At 38.7% G+C, this 22,366-nt stretch overlaps 2 pseudogenes; one reads left to right on the top strand and one right to left on the bottom strand.

The window, feature by feature from the left end:
- The first annotated feature begins 3,852 nt into the window (after positions 1-3,852).
- LOC149226141 (uncharacterized) lies at positions 3,853-4,381 on the top strand (annotated as a pseudogene).
- A 2,193-nt stretch (positions 4,382-6,574) lies between these two features.
- LOC149226140 (acid beta-fructofuranosidase-like) lies at positions 6,575-21,691 on the bottom strand (annotated as a pseudogene).
- Between the last annotated feature and the right edge of the window lie 675 nt (positions 21,692-22,366).

Below are 22,366 nucleotides of genomic sequence, written 5' to 3'. Positions count from 1 at the left end.
TTTGCAAAAGTAACCATGATTAACCACTCTAATGAAGTTGTCATCTGAGATATATATTTTCAGTGTCCCTTAGAAGTTACTATTGGAGAGCCCCCTATGGTGGACCAGTCTTGTAAAGATCATAATAATCTATTCATGAGAACACTAGCATTATCAACTTAAATAATCTTTCAATCATTATCTGGGATATTTTTAATAAGTCTTTATGGTAGAGGAACTATCTAGTAATGATTAGTCATTAAAAACTTTTCACGCCATCCCGTACTCTTAAGGAGTAGATATGTCTCCCCACTTATTAAGTAACCTTCGAAGTTAACTACAATCAAAATTTATATAAGATTTAGTGGAGGATAAGAGGTCTCGTGATGAGCCGACCTACCATGATCATGAGACCTAACATGCATGACATTACTGTGCTGGTCACCAAACCAGAGTAATGGCTTTCAGCTAAAAAGCTAGAAGACAGGAGGTCTCATCACAAGCTGGCTTGTTCATCCATGTTACTTCTTGTGAGTGGCACTTCCATTAACTGGTTACCAAGCTAGGACAATGGCCTTCATCTAATTTTTTAATTAAATAAGATAACTCTGAATCTATATCTAGTAAGTGGGACATAGGCATTTCGCTGGGTTAAAATACATCCTTGCCGAGGTTATAGACACCTGCGGGTAGCAGGGCCATGTCTGTGGTATTAAAGTTAATTGCATACTATGATTTACTTGGTTATCTTTATCTTTCCCTAAAACTCATCATTTTATTTCTTGGATAATGGTTTTAAGATGATTTGAGCATGATGCTTTGAGTTCTATCTTTCAAAAATTAGGAATATTTAATGATGTGGTACCCTTAGTGGAGGTAATTCTTTGTATTGGATTAAGGAGAAATTTACTTTCACATCTGCATGACAACAAATTTAGAGTGTTCAATTTGCTGATTGGTCCAGGAAGGTGTCATTTTGTTCTATTTTTATCTCCCTTTTCTGGTATCATAACTCACTTAATTTTTTATGGTATTTAGAGTGATGAATTGCTCAGCGATGATTACTCACTAGGTGTTGATGGACAACAATGTGTGTTGATTGTGGCTACCTCTAAATAAGCACTACATGACCTAGGTACATGATTGTTGTATTAGGTGCAGGAATCTTATGGTAATTTTCTTGAAATTGCACCTTTTCAACAAAGATTTGATATTTTTTTATCATAAGTGTTAATAAGACTCTGGATAGAAATAAGAGCTCTGAAATCTATGACAAGTAAGGAATTCAATTGAAACAGGACAACAGGTATGTGATGTATATCATAAAGGTGCAGTATTCTTTTTCCATAATGTATGGTACAAACTTGACTTGCCGTTACTTGTCTGCCTTTTTTGTTGTTCGCCTCTGAGTGTGAATGTCGATGTTCTTAATCGGAAAGCAGTGACCCACCGGTTGACCTCCTAGCCTACTCCTTGGGTGCTCTCCTTCCTCGCGGACCCCCAAGATACAATGGGGTTGTACAACGGAGGAATGTACTAGCTGGTAGAGGAGAGCACTCATTGGCTCAAGAGTCCCCTCTCTAAAGTCCTCTACCTCACCAAACTCACTATAGCTCGTAGTCACTACTTTGACATGGTTTTGTCCATCCCACAATAGGGTAAAAAGTCCCTTCCCCCATGGCATGCCCCTTCTTTTATAGGAGTCCTCATAGGTGATACTTGGCCTTTCTTGCATAATTAATTATTTTTGATAATCCAATAGTTTGATTATTCACCCACCCATGTGTCACTCTCTCATCAAGGATATCCAAAATTATTTATTTAATTTTTAATTTAAAAATAATATTTTTCCTCACCTCAACAAGATTCCTATTTCTTCTCCTAGTTGTCTCTTGATCCCCCTTTTTAATCCTTAATTTGTGTTCATTACTAAAGTCAATTGATAATTCAAGATTTGATCCCCTATCTACTCCCTAATTTAACTCAAGTTATCTCTTAGATGGAATTCTTATGTTGGTTGTTTCCACATGGAGGTTCTCTAACTTTCTCTAAAATTTAATTTATTAATCTTATTTTAATTCACCATCCTCTTCTCTTAATTAGGTTGAACTATTTTAGGATTAATATTTATCCTTACATTTATGTCCCTCTTTCCCCCTTTTTACCTAATTAAATTACATTATCTACCTATAATTTTCCAACATCGGAAGGGTAGAGTTTTTAAGGTAAAATATTTTATTTCTTTCTATGATCCCCTTAACCCAAGTTTTATTCTTGATTTAATTACCTCGGTTCTAATCATCATTTACCACTTGATGTGAATTTACATGGTTTTCATATCTTGATTATATTTGTTAATTTATTTATTTTTAATGATTCCAAGGGTGCCAAGTTTGGTCGTGCCCTTCAAGAACTTCCCTTGAAGTTCCAAGGGTGTCACACCTAACAATTTATTTGTGATGCCAAGGGTGCCAAGTTGGTCGTGCCCTTCAAGAAATTCCCTTGAGGTTCCAAGGGTGCCACACCACTTGCCCTTCAATCATTTAGTGGCTATGAGGCGAAAGTATAGGTGAAACGACATAGACCACTATCATCTCTTATGTTCCCTGCTATAGTGAGACTAATGTTGTCAGGGACCAAGGAATCCGCCTTGATGTGCATCCCCCGGTAAAATCCTCATGAACGACCCAACTTTGGGATCTGCACTCATGACATCATGATCTTCAAGGCGAAGGTGTTTCAACCTTTCCATCTCAAGTCACGGCGGGAGTGCTAGCAAGTGAGATCAGGGATACTATCCCACCCCTCCCATGCAGTTCCATCCAATTATACAACCCCATCACCCATATGTGAGTCATTCAGCCAAGAAACTAATCTGTGCCTGCAACCACTAACATATCATATCATATATATATATATATATATATATATATATATATATATATATATATAGCAGGTTTCAAAATTGACTTAGAATTTCAAAGACAAAATATTAATTTTCATCAAACTAGGTGTCGTCAACTCATCATATGTGAGTGCCTCTGGTGGTTTCCTGTCATACTCAATAATCATCAGTAACAAAGTTTCTTAGTGTTATTCATTGTCATAATAGCATCATCAACATCACCTAGTCATTCACATCATTGTTCATTGTGAACCAGAACTAATGTAAGTAGCTAGCATAGGGGACACATCCATCATGTCTAGCATCATCATAACATTAATGGAACCATACATATAGATCAAATTTATCATCATCATAACATCAATAGAAAACATATCTATCCTTTACTACCATCACCATCATGATATCAATAGAAAGTACGCATAACCATTAATTATATCGTCATCATAATATCAATAGAGAACATGCATAACCATCACATTCACTAATAATAGAGTCACGTTTCTGGATCCTCAACTTGAGGTCCTCAAAGACTAAAGTATCTAAGAAAATGTCATATTAGGGTCAGGAAACTAGAGTGGGCACTACAGTTTGTAAGAAGTTTCCAAAAAGTTTGATGAGGTTACCCCAATCTAAACAAAAGAATTTATAAAATTTTCTTGATTGTGGAACCAAGTTATTACTAGTTTCAGTGTTGTGGATTTGATAAAGGACAGAGAAATGGACATTTGGAATGTACCCTGCTTGAATAAAATATTTCATGTCTGCCTTTGACATCTTTGAAGTAATGGTAATTACATGGAGTAATACATGCAAAAATGGAATGAATATACTTCCACTTACATGACATGTTATGTCACCTAGACATGTGAAAAGGAGACAAGGTTTTGGTTGAATTTTCTATAGAGGGGAGTTGTATTTGAAGTCTATCAAATCTGCAGTATTGTAAAACAATTTTTCTAAAAGCAATGTATGGGAGAAAATTTGTTGAACTTCTTCAAGAACTTGTCTCTAGTGAAAAAGAACTATTGCCTCAATTTAATAAATATTTAGTTGAACAAGTGCTAGAAGAATGTAATGAATACCATTTTCAACTTGAAACTCCTTTGAGAAAAATTCAAGAGGAACGTTTGGATGTAGAAACAACTGTGAACAAGGCCATTTTGGTGTTGTTGTTTATCACCTTTATTTGATGTTCAATAAACATTTCCTCATGTCTTACATGTAAATCCGGGCAGAAATTACACAAAGCGTAACGCGTAAACTTAGAAATGTACTTCCATAAGAAATTCAAACGAAGCTCAACCATTCTAAGAAGGAATATTTTAAGTGTTACTGAGAAATATTGGGATCACACATGCAAGAGTTAGACCTTGACCTTACTAGGGATATGGTCTCCCAAAAGATCCATAAATTAAGGTCCATGTTGTTTTTCTTGATATGTCAACATCAATAATACATAACTCGATGCATTTGATGAAACGGACTAGAAGTTAGATACAAACTAGGAAATGGAAAAATTGTTGTCTATGAACCTACCGTTTCAAAAATATTACAGTGGAAAATTCATTTGCCTATTTCTTTTCCTTCTAGACTGTGCTGCTTGGGCTAGCTATTGATGTAGTTCAAATGCTCTGGCTGTCCACTTCTGCTATTCAAGAGCCAATCAGCAACAACAACATTTAAGTAAAATGTGGTTTTAAAGAAAGAAAGTGGATAGAGAAAGAAAATAAAAACTTAGATAACGAGGACTTCTAAAACACTAGTGGACAGAGGATGAAGATAAAACCACAAATAATGTGGTTTTTAAAAAAACAACTAGACAGGGGAAGAAGATAAAACCTTAGATAATGGGCTCCTGAGTGATTTATGCTCAGAAGTTCGGGGTCTGAAACACTATAAATCTACCCTCAATAGCCAACAGATTTTCCGCGTATTTCAATGCAACACTGATTCTTTCTACAACTTTTCAATGAAACAAGCATTTTATACAATCTTTCACCATTTTAAAAACATTTGAACTCCTGAAAGCAAAAATCTTTGTGTCAAAAAATTCGAATGATAACTTTTAGAAAAAAACCACACACCTCTTCATAAAACCTACCGAAGCGATTGGGGTGAGCTGGTAATATCAAGGGTGGTAAATAGGACAGGAAGGAAGGCTACCTACTATAACCAAGGGAACTCCATTCCTTCCTTTATTCCATCCCTACGCACTGAATTCGAGTTATTTCTTGCTTCATAGCATGACATGACTAGTCATCTATTGTTTCTTTATTAGACGAGGAACAACATCGATCGGAGGATCGATGTATAAAGGCCCAGGGAATTCAGAAAGGAATTAAGTTTGCCCGACCTAGCCTCACCCTCCTTGACTTCAAGTTTCCCTATGTCAACTCTTGGTTCTGTAAGTACTTCTTCTTTTCCCAGCTCCAAGGTGAGGGGCTATGGATCTCCATTTCTGCGTTCAATCAAATTGTGCAGCTTGTGAAATAGATAAGACCCGAACTAGTTGGGCTAAATTTGAAAACTATGGGGATGTAAGTTGTTGAACTAATAGAGATATTGATTTATGAAAGATTCACTAGAAGCACCATACCCATCTTTGGGATCAAAGTGCCATTCTTAGTAGAGTGGAGTAAAAAACCAAGGAGCAAACGGTCTTCGTGGTGAAAAAGCAGGCTACTCCTCGAAAATGCCTAGTGTGGAAGCAAATTGCAAAGCAGTCTGGGAAAAGAAATGAAATTTCAGATCAAATATTTACCCTTTAATAGCCACTACCTTGCCCTTTACCTTTACTGTTACGTCCTCCAACCAACCTTCTTGTTTACCCATTTTACTGAGCAAAAGCATAACCCACAAAGGGAAAGGTCGCAGGGAAGGATCCTCTATCAGTTAATTCGTGAGATCCGACTGGAAAGACTTGTCGAAGTCGATATGTCATTGAACGGAGAGGGATGTGGGTGGTTTTGACCTCCTAATTGATGTAAACTTACCAGAATTACCCCTCGAACCTATGCATAAACTCCTATTCATATGCCTTTACCTCCAACCCTACATAGGACTTGAACAAGTCCGACAACCTTGTTCCGATACAATCTTGACCATCCATCCCAATTGATCGCTTTTACAGAAGATTTTACTAAGTGTTTTTAAATCAAATTATTTGTTTGCCTACCAAAACCCCACCCGATTAGTAAATTGAGGATTTATATCGGATTAGAGCATAGCTCCTATGGTATTCTCCATTAGTCAATAGCCAACAAATTTCCTGTGTCCTTTAATCCACTGATTCTTTCTACAACTTTTCAATGAAACAAGAATTTTATATAGCATTTCACCATTTACAAAACTGCTGAAAGCAGAAATATTTATGACAAAAATGCGAAATGAGACCTTTCAAAAAAACAATCGAGAAGTATGTTAAGGAAACCTACCGAAGCAACCACAAGTCTGTTCAAAAAACCTATTGAAGCGATGACAACAAAGTCCTCTCGAAATTCAATAATGAGCTCAATATTCAATTGTAGCAGTAACAGGATAACATGTCACAGGATCAAAACTAGTAAGTTTCCCAAAACAAAATCAAGTATTGACTCAATGCGTACCGTACCTGACAACCTCGGTTGTATTGACTTCCACAACAGAGTTCGTTTGGAGTAGCAAGTTCTCGACGACAAGCTCAACTGACTAGAGCTCATTAATTTCTTTGACCGACCATTGGATAATATTGGTATTCACCTTGTTATCAAACCAAATATGTATGGGAATCATCTCCAAAAGAAACCAGTAGTCTCATGATCGAACCCCCAAGACACTAAAGATTACAAGAAAATATTAGGGGTAAAGATAAATATTAGCATCAAAGAAGCCCATCCTTTTCTAATATCGTCTTGCTCGCTGTCAGTTTCCCCTACCCATCCCAAAAGAATTCTTATCTCCTTCACTAGATCATAAAAATACTTGGAAGCATAATATTTTCCATAATCATAATGCAACCCCAGCTTGACGTCCATTTTAGGATTATCAGGGATAAATTTCTGGCTCGTGGTGTTGTAAGTTCCAATGCGGTAATAATTGTGCTTATCATCATCAAATCTAGGTTTGAGCACATGCTTAATGCCCACTCCATTTTCAAAAGTGTCCAAACCCGACACTCTAGAGGCGACCACCAGATAGAAATCCACGCACTCCCACATGCGAGTGTTATGTCTTGAAAATCAGAGCCACGCCCATCATCTCAAGCTTCAATCCGATTGTAATCCCCTAGGCTCCATCTTCGTCGATCCAACCCATGGTCGAATCCATGAAATCCTTGAGCTCTATGCCCTTGGGCTGGACTATGACAGGATTCGCCTTCGTTTTCACCCATTTATGGAGAAGTGAATTAGAGGTGTTCTCCAGAAAGGCCATGTTCTGGACTTGAACAGATTCGTTCATGGATCCCGTATAGAGAATCATAATGCTCCCATCTACCAAGAATGTAGCAGAGGTCATCCAGATGCCATTTATTTTGTACCAATGGGCAAATCCAGGTAAAGCCAGTGCACCAAATCCTTCGAAACAATGTGGCCCCATGTTATGTTTCCCCAAATGGCCGAGTCTAGATTGTATTGATAGAACATATAATACCATCCCTTGTACACCAAAGGTCCTTAAGCCACAAAAAAAAAGTTATTTCACTTCAATTCATAACTCATTCAATTGCAATAAGGTTGATATCTGGCTTTAAGTACAAAGTCAAGGCTAGATGCGACTTTTAACTATCCTCGGCCATGGTTACAAAGAATATCAGTTTAACTACCAAATATTTAGAGGTATTTGATAGTGGTGAAATATCAGTTAACTATCCAATTTATAAAAGTATTAACAGGGGTTGAAGTTTAAAAATATATTCATTCAAAATGTCATTACAACTTATAATCTTATCACAATCACATTAGAATCTTGATATAGTATCAATAAAAGTTAAAGTTAAACCCACAGTGACAATACAAAGAACTTTCCCAAAAGAAAATGGTTTCTATGAACTAACAATCTTACCATCTGGATGTTCAATTCATCCACAAACCCCAATGCCAATCCCACACACAGCAAGAGACAAGAATCAAAATAAACCGAAAAAATTAAATAAAAATAATAGTAAATCCAAATGTATTAAATTTCTTCCAACACAATGTTGTTCATTCAATTCTTCTCAGGTTGAAAATGAAACCCCGTTCGCTACCATCAGAGCTTAGCATTCGTCCATGGATATTGTGAAGTCGAAGACCCCACGGTTTTTTCAGAAACACCTTCGATTCGTCCTCTGGAAATCACATACTTTGTTGTTGACTGTTCTTCCCAGTATTCACCATTGTTTGGCCTGTTGAATATCGTCTTGCCCTAGAGTCCTACAACAACAATAAGAAACACACAGAGAATTGCAGGCCTAAGTGATGCGTATGGATGAAAGATCGGTATTGTTTTAGTTATAATGAGAGTTTTGATCCAATGAGGGGAAAACATTTTAATCATCTAACATCAAATCAGAGGGATCATAATAAGACATGTAAAGACACGTAACAGAAGAGGGAAGTTGATTTCAAAGGGGAACGCCTTACGGCGTAATTATATACAAATCCATTTAAATTATTATATATATCTATATAAAATATTTTTTTAAATGATAATTTTATTTAAGCATAGTTTAATTAGTGAAACTTAGCATATTTTTGACTTCTCAAAATTTTGTAAAGATTGTAAGTTTTATATGAATTATCTTCAAAATCTGTGTATTAAAGCTTTTTTTAGGGACTCCAATCCATTTATGCATTCAAAAATACTTTTTAAATCACAAGAAATTACAATATTTTCCTTTTTAACATAAATGAGTAAGCTTTGTTAATAAAATCTACGCCTAGAATGCATCTGAAAATCTAGGAGAAGTATACATGAGTTATAAAGATGGTATTTTTTATGAGTATATCATAGAGGAAGGCTCAAATTATTTCTCTAAAAGCCTACTCCAATCATACATTAAGAAACAATTGTTATAACTATAAATTTTGCAAAAGTTACCACCAACCAAAATACTTTTGCATGGCGCTGTCATGGATCAACTTGGTGGCTTGGTGGACATATTGTCAAATGATCGATTTGGTGCACTGCTAGCTATGTTGCGATCCTTATCTACATTTCTTTGAGCTTTTAATTTTGCATAGTGGCAACAAAACCAATCCAATTCATTAACTAATTGGGCTATTTGTGCTTTCTGCTTCAAGAGCTCTTCATGGAGGAAGGGAATGCATTCTCAACTCTTGGTTCATCCTTTGCTTGAATTAATTTATCTCTAGATTTCCTTCAATTGGTGGGTAAGGAAAAAGGGGCCACTAATATGGAACCCCAAAACTTGAGGATGGGACATCTCGACTTGCCATGTATTCCCAACAATCGTTATGCCAGCCACACTAAACAATACTCTCAAACAAATGAATTAAGGATGAGAAGGTTTTCCTCAATACTGTAAGAGAGCCCCGCTTAGAGGAGGCTCAGGCTCATCCCAATAGGTTGATTCTTCTTAGAAGAAGTTCCCGGAATATAAAATTTAATCAACAAAGGATATCCCTCCTCGTGCCAACGTTCTTTAGTGATGGAGATACATGGAATTACAATTTCTCCACGTTGATTTTCTTGACTGTTGAGCGTTATTCCTATTAGCTATGCAAACATGCTCTCCTTCAGTTGGATAGATTGGTCGTATCTTGCCTATAAGAGGGGAATCACCACGTCTTAAGAATCAGAGGGGATGAGTTATGCCTGCCAAGTCAAGAGTCACCAAGTTGGAAACAAAAGAGAGGCAAACCATGAGGCTCTTAAGCCAAAGCCTTGGTTACTATGACATGTGATCACAATCCTTGTTAATTTATCTTGAATGTACTCCTCAAAATTTTGCCCCAAATTTGATCCAAAATTAAACAAGAACACAAAAAATTACATATATAACCATAAATACAGAGATGCAATAGAAATAACACTTCATGTCATTAATATCATAATAATGAAATATGCTTACAAACAAGATGGAAATAAACTAGCTCGGGTGACGGTAATTTATCTCTGAGAAGAGATGTGGTGACTACATGCCTCTAAAATGTGTTACAATGAGGCTCAAGGGCCTATTTGTTATTGAACAACAAGGGAAAACCCTAAACAACCAAAACCCTAACCCCAGGAGATGGAACACCTAGATCAACCCTCCTTCCTTAGGAAGCAATGGTCCCCATTGCGTGCAAAGCCTCCATGAGGTGAGGAAATTTCTGTTGAACTTGGTCCTTGGTGAACCACTTGCTTCGGTGAAGGAGTTGGCATGCTTTGACAAATCGATATAGTTGGATCCTCTGTTGGTGAGTGTTCTTGATTTGTGTATTGATGATCTGATTAGTTGTGGCATGTTCCATGCAGTCTGTATTCAACTTTGTTGGTGTGAGTTGTTCTACAATATTAGATGTGTCCAACAATGGTGGAAAGTATGGTCGAAGGGGGTCTACATTGAACACTAGGTGCAAACCAAGGAACGATGGAATGCTGAGCTCGAAGAAATTGTTCCCCACAACCTTGGTGATGGTGTATGACCCATATCAGATCGGGTGAAGCTTTCGATGGGGTCCAGTGAGGCGCTTCTTCTGCAAATGTAGCCAAACTTTGTCTCCCACCCGAAACTTTTGCGAAACCCGATGTTAATCATGGCTCTGCTTGTACTTAGCATTGGAACTGTCCAATATATCATGGACCTATTGGTGGATGTGTTAAATGCACTCAATGAAGATGTTAGCCCTGTCAGCTTTAGACTGGACGTGAGCTGAATTTGCCTAAGTAGCTGCAAATGGTATGGCCACATCATTGGGACATAATGGCTGAAATCCTAGCCCTACCTGAAAGGGGTTGTGACCCGTTGAGCTATGGAGAGCTCTGTTGTAGATGTGTTAGGCCTAGGGTAGGCTTTCATGCCATGTGCGTGGATGCTTCAAGTTTTATATGTGCATAATGTGTATGATCATCATGTTGACAACGTCTGTTTGGCCATCAGTTTGGGGATGGAAAGCCATGGACTTAGTAATTTTGGTATCCAGCATCGACCATAGATTTTACCAAAATTCACTTAGGAACCCATTGTCCTAATCTAAGACAATGGACTGTGGAATCTTGAAGTGTACCCACAATCACTTAAAGAAGAGTTTAGCAGTGGCCTTTGCTATGATACTCTTCTTATAGGGAACCATAATGGCCATCTTAGAGAATTTTTCGATGACCACGAAAACGCAGTTGTTTTCATGCTTAGAAGAGGAAGGCCCAGCATGTAATCCATGGAGATGGATTCCCAAGGTCGACTAGGAGTATGAAGAGAAGTATATAGGCCTTTCTTCTTGATGGTTGGTTTGGAAATGACGTAGTGCAGTGCATGTTTTAATGTACTGCCACTATTTTCTCTACCCCGAAATGTCTAGCGACTCGACTGTAGTGCATCTCCCAAATCATCTTGGCACACTCACTTGAAGGAACACAGATGTGTCCCAAGTGGCATAACGATGCATCCTAGAGGTGAAAATTTGGAACTTTCTTACCTTCCAAGAGTGTCTAGTATGTGCTGCGGAATTCTAGATCGCTCTTGTAAAGATGCGGCCACCTCAAAATCTTGTGCCCACAAGAGTCGAGCACAGTGATCAGGGCCATGACTAGTGGTCGACTGAGGTAGTATGCCACATTATTGGTGCTTCCCTCATTGAACTTAATTTTCAAATGAAATTGTTACAACTATGTGGACCATTTTTTATGGCGATCGTTCTGCAAATTTGCTTGTGTCTGTATGAACTGCAGGGGTCAGTGGTCTGTGTGGATGAGCATTTCCTTCCCCAGAATGTAATGCTTCCATTGATGACATGTTTTCACAATGGAATACATTTATTTGTCATAATTGGGATACTTTCAGACTGTTTCTAGAAGTGTCTCACTGTGGTAAGCCACTGGATGCCCTTGCTGAGTAAGAATTGCACCAATAGCATAGTCGAAGGCGTCTATCTCAATCTCAAATGGTTGCTGCAGGTATGGTAATGTGAGCAATGGTGTATATTAGAGGTGATGATTCAACTCGGAAAACTCCTTCTATTGGGTTTCAAACCAAAAAAACTTTTCTTTCACTCCACCCTTGGTGACTTGACTTAAAGGCCAGGTGATATGAGAGAACCCCAACACGAACATGCAGTAGAAATTGGGAAGAACCAGAAAGATGTGGAGCTCTATTAGAGTGGTTGAGGCTGGAAAATCCCGAATGAATTGTATCTTGGCTAGGTCCACATGCACACCCTGCTCATCAATGATGTACCCCAAATATTGAACCTGGGTCGTGCCAAAAGTGAATTTCTCCAAATTGGCACACAATTTTTGTTGTCGTTGGGTTTGAAGCAAATGTCGAATATGGTGGAGGTGCTCTTCCCAAATCTGGATGAAGATCAAGATTTCATCTAAATACACCACCACAAATGCATTGGTGAAGGGCCACAAGCTGTTATCCATCAATCTCATGAAGGTTTCAAGGGCATTTGTTAACCTGAAAGGCATCACCAACCATTCGAAAATTCCCTCCTTGGATTTGAAGGCAACCTTCCACACATCGAAGGGTTCTATAGACACCTGGTGATAACCAAACTTCAACTCAATCTTGCTAAAATATTTGGCCCCCATTTAGCTGGTCAGACAGGCCGTTAATCCATGGGATTGGGTACCTATTCTGAATAATGATCTTGTTCAGCACTCGATAGTTGATACAAAGTCTCCAGGTCTCGTCTTTCTTCTGTATCAATACAATCGGGCTCCCATAGGGTGATGAGCTTGGCTTGATGTGCCCTTTCTGCAACAACTCCTAAATTTGCCTCTTGATCTCATTGTCCTCTAGAATAGAGAGTCGATAGATCGGTCCATTGGGTAGCGGCACACCCTGGGTCACATCGATTGAGTGCTTGACCTAGCAATGCAGAGGTACCCCTATAGGTGAGGCGAAAATGTCCCTGTACTCTTCCACAACCTTGTTCATCTGCTACTGCTGCTATGCGGAGGAGCCATGTCTAGAAGTTGTGGCCACCACCTTCTTCTTTCCCTAAGGGCGAATCATAAGGAAAAAAATTCTTGGTCTGGGAAATGATCTTACTGCATTGATTTGCAGTGATCAAAGAGATGGCGGTAGGTGGGGCTACCTCCGGTATCCTGTACAAATTATTGCCCAAATTAATAATCATAGAGCGAGGTCTAGACTCATATACAATGTTCCACTTCCACAAGTATGGTTGTCCTAATAATACATCAAAAAATTCAAGAGGAGCAACATCACACAGTACCTCATCCGTGAAGGGCTTGATGTTGTAGGGAAGGCGACACTGCTAGATGACGCGAAGATCTCATCCTTGATGAAGCCACTCGATGGTGTACGGCTGCAGATGTGCTATCGTTGATAGGCCCAGTCACTTCATGACCTCTACTGAAATGAGGTTCTTTTGGCTCCCGTTGTCGACAATGAACTGTAACAGAGAGCCCTTCACCCATGTCTGTGAGTGGAAGATGCGTTCCCCCTCCTTTGGATCTTTAGGCTCATTCTTATGGATCTTGGTAGTGTCCAAAGTGGCATTGGGCTCTGCGTCAATGATCTACTTCCCTTTATCATTCCCCTTTTCGGGTTTTAACTCAAAGTCGGAACATCCGTATGATTTAGAAGCCTTTAGCTTGACCATTGTTACTGCTTGGCCTATCACTCACTTGTGTTGTGAGTGGAGCTCTTATGGAACTCACACCATTTTCATGTGTCCTTATTTTTCTTCGGGGTATTGTTCTTTTCTTGTGGCTTTGACAAGTTGTCCTGAGTAGCTCCTCCTTGGCTTTAGCCTTTGCTCTTAGTTTTGGGGGCGCCTTTTCCTTACTTCGAATTCGCAGATCCAAAGTCTCGCTTCTTCTATTTAAACTTCTACTCAATCCTGACAACGTATCGGTATGCCATGCTGAGCAAGGAGATGTCCAGGAGCTCCATCTCATCCTAGATGTACTTTTACAAGAATCTGCGGTACTTGAGTACCAAATGCTGCTCAAAATCCTTGATACTCAATTTTGTGTGAAGGGTATGGAAAACATTTATAAACTTCGACACATCTTGGTCCCTTCCCTGCCATAGCCTGGTCCACTTTATGTATTTATCTTCATAGCTCCTGACAGGGTAATATTGTTCCTTGATGGTGTCTTGGAAATAATCCCAAGTGGGTGCAACTTAAAACAGTGAGGATTCCCTCTAGTCCTTTTACTCACAATAGGTTTCTTACCAACCCTTGACATATGGAGCGGCTTTGAGAAGTGTAAAAGTAATACTTTCCCAATTAGAAAAGTCGTGAACTGAAAAATATCTGAAAAAATGCTAAAAATAGTAAATGTTGAAATAAACAAAGAAACAAATGAAACTAAATGGAGGTCTAGGTGGAACAGGCCGGTGGTAACCAATATCCACCTGGATCAAAATTGATCAAGTGCCATGTTTTTGTTCTATTCATAAATGTCCTCGCCATGCAGATCAAGTCCCAAACTACAATAAATCTTTCGTTCCATATTGTTTTGGGTATGGTTAATTTGGACTGCCTATGATTAACAGCTATGGCGTGGGAGAAAATTGGATTCTGGTTTGAATATGTCCTTGCGACTTGTGTGACATCATCCTGCAAATGACCATATTGAAATCATTCCTTCATCCTGCCAAACATGACGCAACCACTATGTGATCCAAGTTAAATCATTATATTATTTTTCATCCATATAAACGCGTTCAGAGTGGAAAAAGTTGAGGAATCAACTCATGGGACCGTTTTTACTAGCAGGACCCAGTTTGGAAAAATGGGGCATGAAACCTTCCAGGAGAGTTTTGAGGCATCGAATGATGTTTTTTGGGGGTAAAACTGTGCCACTTTAGTGTAGCAACTTTTAATGCCATTCAACACAAATATCTTTCCATCAACGCAAGAAGCATGTCAATCAGAGTCTATATGCAAAATTTATGCCACATAGAAGTTGACCTTCCTATTTTCACACCTATAATTCGATAAGATGTTGTTTCAGGCCCCATTATTCATGGAAAAGGGGTTATCCATGTGTTTGTGATGTAAAATACTCTAGAAGAGTCTATATTGTAAGTCTAGTTAATATTTTATGTAGTAAAAATTAACCACTAGTGGGCTATTAGGCTGTGTTATAACTGGGCCACTAGGAGGAAGAGGCATTCCATTTTTTCGAGAGAATTTTGTTTTATAGTTAAACAAAAATAGCCAAGAGAGATGGGAGGTAGAGCACACATAGAGAATCTGTGCATTGTAGCATCCCACGGGCCACATACATTACTTTTTTGTACGTACAACCATATTTCTAGATAGAGAAAGAAAGCGAACTGACCTCACCTTCCAACTCGGTTATATCCCAAAAAGGTTTCAGAGAGAATATTTTGTGTCTTATGTGTGTGTGAGAGATTATTTTTTCGTTCTCTATTTTTCTGCATAATTCCATTCACATGCATGCACTAATTACAGTTAAATCTACATATCTAGAAGTTTAATAAAACTATAATAGTGTATAAATTCATAACTTTAATATATAATCATCAGATATGTTGTGAAAAACTATCCAGTGGAATATCCACGACAATTTTAATATCATTAACTACATCAACTCCACTGGGTCTCACCAGTAAAAAAGGCTTTGTGAGCTTATTCTTCCACATTTTCCACTCTGAATGCATTGAGATGGATGGAAAACAATATAATGATCCAATCTGGATCACTATCCCATCAACTTGAGGTAGTGGTGATTACAAGAGAGATTGGAATTGAAAGGGATAGGGATGACATTCTAAAATTTGTGCTAAGTTGTCTTATAACCTTGATTCCTTACATCCCTTCGGGAGAAAGGGATCCAACATGAATTATTAAACTCTTAATTGTAAGGATCCATCCTAGGTTCCTCTAACAGAACTAAATTCTCTAATTTCAAATACAATAAAATGGGAAATAATTTAATTTTAACTAAACATTTCATCGATGATAATTTACCATTTAAAATTTAATTCCTACAATTAAATAGTGAGAATTTCATTTTAATCACTTACATGAGTAATCTATTAATAGAAGAATACTTGTTCCGATAGCCTGGTGGAGATGCCTCTGAGCTCCTGATCCTACTGGGATGCTCCTCTTAACCACCATGTGGAGTTATCTCCCAGCCAACTAGGAAGTATTTCCTAGCCCATGAAACCTCCACAGGTTCCCTAGCCCTCCGAGCCCAAATCCAACTAGATGCAGTGTATCCAAAATAAACAATACTCTCCTTCTCTCTTCCCCACCTTACTATCAAAACAAATCCTCCAAAACCACAACCAAACCAAAACCAAAAGCAAGACCAAGGATCCCCTCTCCTCCCATCATCCTTCCCCTTTTATGCCCCCTTCTCTTCTCCACCTCAACCACCTCTCATTAATGTCATAACTACCCTCTCATCCTTACATTTGACGTATCTTCTCCCAAGTAAATTTGAGAGGACATTTTGGGGATGAGATATGAATATATAATTTGGTAATTAATTGGAGAGGACCATGTCTTCTCCCAAGTAAATTTGAGAGGACATTTTGGGGATGAGATATGAATATATAATTTGGTAATTAATTGGAGAGGACCATGTCTTCTCCCAAGTAAATTTGAGAGGACATTTTGGAGATGAGATATGAATATATAATTTGGTAATTAATTGGAGAGGACCATGTCTTCTCCCAAGTAAATTTGAGAGGACATTTTGGGGATGAGATATGAATATTTAAATTGGAATAAATGGAAGGAGACCATATCCTATCAAAATTTAAATTTGAGGAGGTAAGTTGGGAATTGAATAATAACAAAATTTATATCAATAATAAATTTACAGTTTCACCAATGTAGGTATGTACCAATATTTCTTGATAATTATAAGTCAATATTTTAAGGTAATTTAAACACTAGTAAAATTTGCATGATAAGATTAAGTAGGGCATTACATACACTCCTCCTTCAGAAAACTTCATCCGGAAGTTAGAGTGTAATAGATATAAGGATTTTGAAGTAGTTTGCCAATAAGGCATAACAAAATAGAGAGAGAGTTATAGTAGTAAAATTTGATAAGTCAGACAATGACATCACGTTCCATCAAGAGTCTCCAACTGATCTATATCCTCCTATCCTTCCTGACCTACTTCCGTTCCCACCCTATCCATCCTCTGTTGCTATATACAGTGGCATTGGCTATACCAATCTAACCTCTAATAAAACCAATATGGAGGAAGCATTGACTATATCGACCTAACTTCCCCAGCAAGAAACTAGAAATCTTCATCACATATCTAGGGGAGCGTGTCCACCATTTCCCTCCCATGATTCTAGGTTTGGAGGTTACACGGTGGGAAATACCTCCACCCCTCCTCACAACTAGGGTCAACACCCTAATATGGACCACACTACAATGCTGGTTGGATACTTGTCATCGAATAATCCAGTCAGGTAGTCTTATCACCTTTCCCCATGAGATGTCTCGGCCTTCCCCCAATGGAAGAGTAGATCTTGGCTATCATATAGTTCTTTCCAATCTGCAGGTTAGTTCTCACTCATGCATTTATATAACAACAAGATATATATAGATAAGTGATCTTATACATCATGTTATTAAGTCTATTAGCCATGTGTCAATCTTGCAGTTCATACTGGAAATAAATCATAATTTCACTAAGTCATTCATTAAATAAATCATATCCACTTGAGCCATACATGAAACAACAATAATTTTGATAAGTCACGCACTAGATAATTCATCACTAAGTGAGTCACACATTAGGCCATACATAAAACATTTCCATCATCAATACCAAATCCATCAAATGATTTATATAAGTAGTTTCACGTGTCCATCTAAATGCATCAATATTACATAAGGTTCATAAATAAATAACATGGAACTGCAAAATAGAACCTTAGCATAGGTAGTTGTCTAAGTAAAAAAAAATGGGCATCACAAATGCTCAAAGATTGAGGGGTGGTCACAACGTATAGTCTCTGCATCCTCCCAGGTAGCAGATCCTGGGCTATACTTGTCCCACTAGACCTTAAGTTGGTCCACCATGCGACGTCTGAGCTGTCGAACCCTATGGTCCAATATGCGTAATGGTTCGACCACTGTGGTTCCCATGTCCGAGACCTGCAATTCCCTCCAATCCAGTCTGTGAGATTCATCAGAAACATAATGTTGTAAAATAGATACATGAAAAACATCATGATTTTTATGAAAATGGAGTGGTAGTACAAGACAATAGGCAACTGGTCCAATCTTCTCCTTGATCATAAAAGGTCCTACGAACCGAGGTGACAACTTCGTCCCTTTCCCAAACCAAATGGTGCTTTTTCTGGGTCGGATACGAATAAAAACTTGGTCCCATACTTCATAACTACGATCAGTCCTATGTGAATCAACATAACTCTTTTGTCTATCTTGTGCTTCCATTAACCTTTATCGAATCTGCTTTACCTATTCCTCCATTTCTTGAACTAATTCGGGCCCAACTATTACTCGGTCCTCCAACTTTTCCCAACTCAACGATGTCCTACATGGCCTTCCATATAGAGCTTGATAAGGAGGCATCCCGATTGAACTGTGGTAACTGTTATTATAGGAAAACTCTACCAATGGTAAGTACCTTTCCCACTGAGTCTGATTATCCATGACGTACATCCTAAGCATGTCTTCCATAACCTGATTTACTCTTTCAGTCTGCCCATCTATTTCTGGATGATATGTAGTGCTCAGGTTCAACTGAGTCCCTAGTGTTGACTACAAACTTGTCCAAAACCTAGATGTAAATCGAGAGTCTCTATCAGAAATGATCTTTGTGGGTAACCCGTGTAGTCAAATAACTTCACTTATAAACACTCGTGCCACATTAGTAACATCGTAAGTGTCTCTTACTGGAATGAAATGGCCTCTTTTGGTCAATTTATCAACTATAACCAATATAGTATTGCGCTTCTGTGAAGTGAGTGGCAAACCCACATCAAAATCCTTGGAAATTACCTTCCATTTAGACATAGGGATGTCATGTGGTTGTAGGAGTCCTGTTGGATGGTGATTTTCAGCCTTCACTCGTTGACATTCAAGACATTTGGCGACAAACTGGACTATGTCGTGCTTCATGCCTTCCCAAAAGAAGAATTTGTTCGTGTCCGCGTACATCTTCTTTACTCAAGGATGTGCACAATAGAGTGCTCTATGTGACTCTTCGAGGATGGTCCTTCTTATACCCCCTTCCTTAGGTATGTACATTCTCCCTTGAAATCTCAATAGTCCATTTGGTTCGAGGACATATCCCTCAAACTTTGGTTCTATATGCTTCCCACTCTAGAGTGCTAAGGTGACCTTTAGATACCCACTATCTTCAAAGATTTCCTCCAACACACGTTCCCTCAAATTTAGCTTTAAGGCTACTAGGGAGAAGGTTCGTGGTCTCTTGCTTAGTACATCAACCACCACATTCTCCTTTCCCTTGATGTATGAGATCTGAAAATCATACTCGCTCATGAATTCGCTCCACTGCCTTTGTCTAGCATTCAAATCCCTTTGAGTGAAGAGATGCTTTAGGCTTTGATGATTGGTGCTTAACTCAAATCTTCTCCCAACAAGGTAGTGTCTCCACAGTTTTAAAGCTAACATCACTGCTGCTAATTCTAAGTCATGGGTAGCATACAGCTCTTCATGCTTCTTCAATTTTCTAGATGTGTAAGCTATTACTCTGCCTTCTTGCATCAACACTGCACCCAATCCTTGATTCGAAGCATCTGTGCAGACATTGAAGTCTTTTTCCATGTCTGATACTCGAAGGATCGGTGCACTAGTTAGTAACCTCTTTAGTTTTGTGAATGCAGTGTCACATTCATATGCCCATTCATACATGACCCCCTTTCACTGTAATGTGGTGATGGGTTTTGCAATCCTTGAAAACCCTTCCACAAACCTACGCTAATACCCTGCTAGCACCATAAAACTACGTACCTCATGAGAATTTTTTGGTATTGGCCAATCCATTATGGCCTTCAACTTTTTCGGGTCAACTGAAATCCCTTCTCCTGAAATGATGTGCCCAAGGTAATGAACTTTCTTCTAAAAGAAGGAACATTTTGATAATTTTCCATATAATTGATTTTCCCTTAAGCAAGTCAATATAACCCTTAGGTGCTTTTCATGCTCCTTTTCATTCTTGGAATACACAAGAATGTCATCCAGAAAGACTTGCACAAATTGGTCCAAATACTTCCTGAACACACCATTCATGAGGCTCATGAATACTGCTGGTGCATTGGTCAAACCAAATGGAACAACTACGAACTCATAGTGCCCAAACCAAGTTTGAAATGCAGTTTTTGAGATGTCCTCTTCCTTAATCCTCAATTGGTGGTATCCAAATCGTAGATCAATCTTTGAGAAAACCACTGCTCCCTTCATTTGATCAAATAGGTCATCTATTTGAGGTATTGGGTACCTATTCTTTATTGTGGCTCTATTCAAGTCCCTATAATCTATGCATAGCCATAAGGAACCATCCTTCTTCTTGAAAAAAATCACTGGTGCACCCCAAGGTGAAATACTAGGTTTGATAAATCCCAAGTCTAAGAGCTCTTTTAACTGCATCTGCAACTCACAAAGTTCTGGAGTTGTCATCCTATAGGGTGTCTTAGATATTGGTTCTGCACCAGGTTTTAGGTCAATTGTGAAATCAATCTCCCTTACAGGAGGTAATCTAGGCAATTCCTTAGGAAAAACATCCTTGAATTTTGACAAAATTGGGTGTTGATCTAGGGAGGGTCCTTTCTGGTCACTTACAGCCTCGACCACATATAGCTTGCAACCTTGTCGGAGACAACATTTTACCTTCATCATGGATATGAATCATAGCAACACTCCTCTCTTGATTCCAAAAATCTCAATTGGCCTACCTTCATCATCTAAACAAATCACCTTCTTCTTGAAATAGTCTACCAAAGCTCGATGAGCTTCTAGCCAGTCCATTCCAATAATTACATCATACGTCCCCAATGTTGTGATGTATGCCTTCAACTTAGTCATACACACCTCGAGGTTTACCTGACATTGGTCAACACTAGGTCCTACTGCTTGTTTTATCCCAGAATCCATCTCAACTTGCTTAAAGTCATCATGCTCATAGGCTGCCAACCCACATTTTTTTAATGCAACTGGTGAAATGAAACTATCTGTAGCACCAGAATCAAACAAAATTTTAAATTTTACTTTGTTTATCATACCTGAGGTTTCTACCATGGCAGACTGGTGTTCAACTTGCTGGTTGTCAACAGCTGCATAGATTCGATGGTGGCTACTTGTCCCCCCAATTGGTGCTTTTCCTTCTCTACGATTGTTACCAGCTTGTAACTCAGGGCAGTCATGCTGGTAATGAGGTCCCCTGCATCCCCAACAAGTGATGCGCGGTAGACCTTGAACTGAATGTTGTGGAGTTCTTTGGAAAGGGTTCCTTCCCTTACGAACCCTTCCCTTATTTGTTGCTCCTCGTGTATGACCTTGATTTGAATGCACCCTTGAAGTTGCGGGTGAAGCTGCACTAGCAACCATTGAAATCCCCACTGTCGGTGCTCTGGGTACAACCCTGTTTCCATATGGTGGTGGCCTCAAACTTCCTCCCCTGGGGAAGGTACGAGGGACCTTCCCCATAAACCTTGGTTGGCGTGGAAAAATGGTTTTGTTTCCACCCTTTAAGTCTAAGTGTTCTTCGACATAATAAGCCTGTTCCATAGCTTCTGCAACTGAGGATGGTTTCCGCATCCGCACTATTTCCCTAATCTTAGGGTTCAATCCATAAATAAAATGATCTTCTTGGTACTAGTCAGTATCCATGTAGGGGAAATACTTGACCAATTCCATGAATCTAATTTCATATTCTTCTATCGTACAATTTCCCTGTACCAAGGCATGGAAGGATCCTACCTATCGTTCTTCATAATATGCTGGTAGGTACTTTTTCCTAAATATCTCCTCAAATAACTCCCAAGTAACTGTGTCCAGAGTGAGGTGTAGTTGACGCTCTAATTTACCCCACCAATTCAGAGCACTATCTCTGAGTTGGAATATTGTTATTTTAGCTTTTGAATCAGAATTATAATCCCTTAGTGTGAAGCACCTTCTCATTCCTTCTAACCAGGCTTCTACACGTTCGCTGGCATGACCTCCTGCAAAATCTGGGAGCTTAATCTTTTGGAGCTCCCTAGTAATGTCCTCAATTGGAGGTTCTCTATCAGAGTCTCTTAATCCCTCGAGGTTTCCTAACCCTAATGGAGGGTGCTCCACTTCCACTTCATTTTTTTGGCACCCTTTTAAAGTCTCATTAAT

This window comes from Pinus tabuliformis, chromosome J (genome assembly GCF_031772625.1).
Source record: "Pinus tabuliformis cultivar Carrire ecotype Pingquan chromosome J, CPIR1, whole genome shotgun sequence".
NCBI classification, from domain to species: Eukaryota; Viridiplantae; Streptophyta; class Pinopsida; order Pinales; family Pinaceae; genus Pinus; species Pinus tabuliformis.
This window is presented reverse-complemented; position numbering and strand designations above follow the sequence as displayed.